The 6123-nt window shown below is 35.5% G+C and overlaps 1 protein-coding gene across 1 annotated transcript in view; it reads right to left on the minus strand.

Annotated features, from left to right (window-relative positions):
- The window catches only part of Cga (glycoprotein hormones, alpha polypeptide), a 20480-nt gene extending 14829 nt beyond the window's left edge, over window positions 1-5651 (minus strand). Inside the window, exon 1 of the mRNA XM_010633285.1 lies at window positions 5574-5651. The gene's annotated coding sequence lies outside the window, so the exon portion shown is untranslated. The remainder of the gene's footprint in view (window positions 1-5573) is intronic.
- Between the last annotated feature and the right edge of the window lie 472 nt (window positions 5652-6123).

A 6123-nucleotide genomic window follows, 5' to 3' on the forward strand; every position in this document is an offset into this window, starting at 1 on the left:
ACCAAATAGTTTCTTTAGTGTGAAAAACTACAATAGTACACAGGATCCTAATGAGATAATTAATAATGTGAAATAGGAAGTAAAGGGCTAAAGGTGTAAGGAAAGTGGGAAGGGTGGGGGAAAGGTAATAAGGGAGAGGAAAAAAATATAAGAAACTGAAAAAATGGAAATAAAGTGTTTGTAAATGGGGAGGGGAGGAGGGGGTGAAGGGAGGGCAGGGACAAGGGGAAAAATGAGAATCAAGACCTATTATGTAAAGATACAGAATCCCAATGATGAATGTAATTGTATTGTATACCTAGATTGTACCAATAACCTCAATAAAAGGAAAAAAAAGAAGAATAAAACAAAAGATATCCTTTAAAATATTTATTTCAAAAAGCAAGAAAAATACTAGGCAGTATTTAGAAGAAAGTCAAAGGGCTCATAAAATTATAAAAAGTTATTTCAACTCATTTATGCCCTTCCAACAGTCATATTTTGAGACATTTCCTTTCTTAATTTAAATTTGTGCTTGCTTCAGCAGCACACATACTTAATTGACTAAATTTAATTGACTAAATTATAATATGTGTACACTATTTTAATTGTTACTTTAAAACTCCATGATGCTAATATAATTATGTAATTAAAATCTTGTCATTTACATTACCCTTCTGATTTTCTAGCACATCAGCATTTTTTTAAAAATTTCTGAGTACTAAATCTATATTGAAAAAAACAATAAGAAACTTTGATAGAACAACTCTATGTACCATAAAATATTCTTTTACAGGAGAAATTCCAATGCTTATTGCATTAAAATATTTAAACTTTAAAACTCAATGAAATTTATTGTAATATATACTATTAGGCATGAGACAATTGAAAGCATCAATCTTTCTATCTGTAAAGTAAAACATCCCAGGGCTGGGCATGGAGGCACACACCTGTAATCCCAGCAATTGGATTCTGAGGCAGGAGGATCACTGTGAGCCCAAGGCCAGCCTGAACTGTATAGTGAGACCCTGCCTTAAAAAAACAAATCCAAAGACCAGAAAAATACTCTAAGGCATAGTACTGTGGCAGTATAAAAATCTTTCTTGTAGCTTATTAAATTTGTGCATCATAGGGCCAGGGATTTGGCTCAGTGGCTACAGTGCCTGCCTCACAAGTACAAGGACCCAAGTTCGATCCCTGGTACCAAAAAAAAAAAAATTGTGCATTATATTTGTTGCCTTTATTTGAGCCATTCTGAAACACCAAGTACCTTTCAAATTTGAAAGCACTGCAGCATCTGGGCAGATGTGGCTTGGTGGTGGAGTAGTTGCCTAGAATCCATTAAGGCCCCAGATTCAATCCCCAGCACAGGAAAAAAAGATGCTAAATCACAAAAACATATTTAATTTGCCTGAAGCTTTCAATAATAGGATAAACAGAATGAGATTATTTATTAATCAATCCTGGTACTTTATTTAATAAGAATAACTTTCTATGATTAAAAACAGCAGAGGAGCTGCAAAGAGAAGTTCCTTTATTCATTGCCCTAAAGTTTTCACTGCAGGTTGCACTTTCTGTAGAGGGCCACAAAAATATTTCTCAGCCGTGTGACCTTGCCACTCCTATATCAAAAAGCAGTATGTTTATCTTTGTCCCTCATTTGACCCACCCAGGCCCTATGTCTATCTATACCTCTGGAACACAGCAGGCATGGCGCTAGGCAAACTGTGGGTGTGTCCCTTAACTGACCTGACAGTTCCTGCCTCCTGTCCCCTAGAAACCAGTTGATATGTAAGAAATGTCTCTATTCTGAGAACACCATGAGATAACATGTTCAAGCCACATGGAGAGACCTTGGAGGATGAGAGAAGAAAAGAGTCCAACGAGTAATGAGGGATACAACATGTGAATGAACAACCCATTCCTGTTGAGCTGTCGGGTAATCCCAGCCTCAGCCACTGACTGAACTGCCCAAGAAATCCAAATTAAGAATTGCTCAGCTGAGTTCAGTCCTCCAAAGGACTTTTAGAGAAATTAATAATTTGTTGTTTTACCCACTCACTTTTCAGGTAGTTTGGTGCACCATATCAAGAGATAACTGGAAGAACTGTTTTTCTCTTACAATAAAAATTTCTCAGAAGTCAGAAAAAGATGACCCACGGTGCTGCCTCTCTACTTTCTCCCTGTACTTTTCTTCTGTTAGGGAGGGTAAAAGTGACAGGAGGAGTATTTGTATAACACATATTATATTAATCTGTTATGGAATGTAAGAAAACAAAAAATTAGAGTTAGGAGTCTACATAGTATCTGCAATACTGATTTAGTAACAATTATACCTTATGTTTTCAAAATAACACCTACTACTGAGTACATGTGTGTACCAGACATTCTTTGGTGCACCTTGAACACACAAATACACTAACCTTATGTTGTTTTATTATATTTTCTACAGATAGAGAAATGCTAGAAGTGAAGTAAGCAATACAGTTCACATCATTACTTGCTGCAGATCCAAGATTTTTAAATGTCTCTTCACAATATCAGACTTCAAGGTCTGAGCTACCACACCTTACATACTGCCTTCTCTCCTCCACATACATACAACCTGTACTGGACCACACAGGTCCTTAAGACAGCCAGGCTCTGAGCCACAGCCCCAGCCCAATCTTTCCAAATGGCTTTTTCCTAAATAAGACACAAACAGGCCGGGGATTTAGCTCAGTGGTCCTGCTGCCTGCCTCACATGCACAAGGACTGAGTTTGATTCCTGGTGCCAAAAAACAAAACAAAAAAAGATAATAAGACACAAACATCATGTTTTTTTAAAAAAAGCAATATTATTATGTGACAATTTAAATATAATTTATCCTTGTGATTTTTTTTAGGTATCATTTGACTTCAGTTCTCCAGAACTGTTTTTAAAAAGCTATTACCTTTGGATAAAGAGGCTTGGCCCAGACATTTAACTACTGAGAAGTTATGAAGACTACTGTGGGTAGGGAAGAAAGGAAGGGGAAAAAGCATTGGCTTTTACATACATTCACTTGTTTCATTCTCTTTGCACATCCATGAAGAAAGCATTACACAGCATCTATTTCAGAGTAGTAAACTACATGCCAGAGAATTTAAAAGATTTTCCAGTCATTCACAAAGCAATCTGGTCCTAAGACTGTGCCCTTCCATTTGCGCTACCTCTGTGGCTAGAAGTGAGTCTATATCTTCCTGATATATGACTGTGTGTATCATGCTTTTATAGTTGTTTTTTTTTCTAACTGAACTCCTAATATTGCCCTTAATTCCATTCCTAGTCCAACCAAGTACCACTTCCCCTTAAGTGTCAGGGTATTAGGCTTAAGATGCTGGAGTATTTCTATGATGTCCTCAAGGAATTGTTGAATTACTTTGTGGAATGCTACAATGGTGCTGCTATAATGTTACATGACAAAATCAGAATTTGCAAGGATCCCAAGTTGATGGCAAACTATTCCAGGATTCACAATCTACATAAAATCAAAGCAATGGCAATATTAGTTGATTCCTGCACATTTTCTATTTAGAAGAGAAAACTAATCTGCTTTGGGCCAGCATATATATTGCCTTCTAAATTTTACTATTTATATTTCCCTGCTCTTGAGTTTTCATGTAAATTTAAGCCTCACAATAAAAAGAAATCTACAATGAAATTTAAAAATCTTTTCTGAAACATAATCAATTATTCTCCTAATATGTGCTACCATTTTTAGCAAGAAATAGTAAAAAATATCATTCACTTATTTTTACTAGTACATGTTGGCATCAGTACATAATGTTTACATTACTTGTGTAAAGGTGGTACATGTACATAACACATCTTAATTTCTTTGTTTAATCCCTTTTCCTCTTCCTCTCTTCCCCTCCCTCTAACTCTTGGTCCCCTTCCCATCTGAGAAAGCTCTATCTCCCTACTTCTTATCTACCTTTTATTTTGCTATTTATTTATAATTTGGGTAAAATATTAACTTGGGTTGGGGATATAGCTCAAGGATAGAGCACTTGCCCAAAGCACTCATGAGGCCCCGGGTTCAATACTCAACACCACAAAAAAAGAAAGAAAACAAAAATCCAACTCTGCTATTGTAAAATTAAATAAATAAACTTAAGAAACCAAACTTAAAATAAAAACACATAAGCCTTTCATAAATAGTGCTACTCTTATCTTTTTCAAATAGCACAGGGGTTGGGCTATAGCTCAATGACAGTGCTTGCCTCACATGTGAGAAGCCTGGGTTTGATACCCAGCACCACAAAATAATAGTGATAATGATAATCCAAGGCTATCATAAAAAAATTCAATTTGAGTGACCAATATCTTGAATAATTAAATTGATATTAAATCAGGTAATTACTTAAAAGAAATCTTCAGAAATTTTAAAAGATTTCTCTTAAATGTAAACATATCCTACTCATGAGTGAAAAAAATTGTAGAACTTTGGAAACAAAAGTTCCTAAGGAGATGAGGAGTTTCTATAGACTAAATTGTATCAAGCCCACAGCACTTCACAAGTGCCCAAATCCTATTTCTTAACACTAACCACGAGGGACAAAAGTGAATTTCTTTTACATAAACTCAATTTGCCAACCCATCACCGCTTTAACTTGTGCTAATGCAAATATAGTGTAAATCATTCTCACTATGCGGGGAGGGGAGTTCCAGGACATCTCCCTTCCTCCTTGCCACCCCCAATATACCAAAATCCTTGGATGCTCAAGTAAGTTCCTTTGTATAGCCTATGCACATACTGGCACACGCTGTAAATCATCTCTAGATTGCTTTCAATACTTCATATACTGCATAAATATTTGTCATACTATATTTAGGGAATTATAAGGAAAGAAGTCTGTATGTTCAAGTTTTGTTTTCACTCCAAGGCAACTAGTAAATCCTTGAATGCAGTAACTGCAGTTAGGGAGGGCCAGCTATAAAGATAGAAAAAAAATCTCAGAAACTCATTGAAACTACCCTATTAAACTTGGGCAAGTAATTCATTATTGCAAGCTCATCAATAACATTTGGAGAAATACCAACTGCTATTTCTGCATCATTTTATGGAAAAAGAAAGTGGAAATAGTATTTAAGAAATTCCAGCGTTACTATGCAAAGCCCACATGAGAACATTTACTCAAAGTGTAATCAGAAGTGAGCTGCTTTATTGCCTCAGAACCTGAAGATATAACTATACGTCATTTAAAATCTAATAATAAAACAGTATCAGCAATTTAATATCTACTTGCCCTCTGCCTGACTGCTGGAAGCCACTCAAAACAATGCCTTTTAAATGACATCCAGTAATTCTTGAAGAAAATTTTTAGATATTGACAAGCACTCCAGTTTATCAGCAGGAGACATTTGGTTTCTGGCTCTTGCTAGATAAGACCACAATTATGCAATTTCCTCCCAATTCAGTCATGAGTACTGAAAAAAGAATGAGTAAATGTCTGTCTAATTCTCTTCTTACTGTCTAATTCTCTGTATGTATAGACTCTGAAAGCTCCCCTCTATTCTTAAATACTTTACACCTCAATTAAATTCCCCCAAATTATTTCATTCAAATTACCTTCTCCTGATCTTTTTCAATGTTGTATTCAGGGCAGTCAATTGTAGATCTGAAGAGGAACTTTAATTTTGTCTTGTGATTTCTCAGGAACTGAAGTTAATAAAGTCCTCATCCTTCTTTTATACCCCCAGAGTAATAGAAACTACATGTTCCCACCTGCCTCTAAGTCCAGGGATCAACAATAAATTTCATTCAATGATTGAATGGTACTTGGTGTAATTACCATGACATCAATTTGATCTTATCTTGTTTCAACCCTTAGATCATTTTTGTTTTGAGCCATTTTCAGGGGGTGGTGATCACAAGGTCAGCTTATGAAGAGAACGTACATGGTCATTTCCTACGTAATTTTATCAAGACTTACACAAAACATCCTGAAAGTTGACACTTTCCTATAAACAAAGTTCTAAGAGTATCACGTTTAATTAGCTAAGTACCTGGTGTTTTCAAAAAACAGGAGAAGAGCTGTAAACTTTAGATAACAGATATGTAGCATTTCAAGGCCTTCTTTATTCTAATTGGAAACAGAAAAATAAAATATGCTTATTTG

This window comes from Fukomys damarensis, unplaced genomic scaffold (assembly GCF_012274545.1).
Source record: "Fukomys damarensis isolate Sample0158 unplaced genomic scaffold, DMR_v1.0_HiC HiC_scaffold_14, whole genome shotgun sequence".
NCBI classification, from domain to species: domain Eukaryota; kingdom Metazoa; phylum Chordata; class Mammalia; order Rodentia; family Bathyergidae; genus Fukomys; species Fukomys damarensis.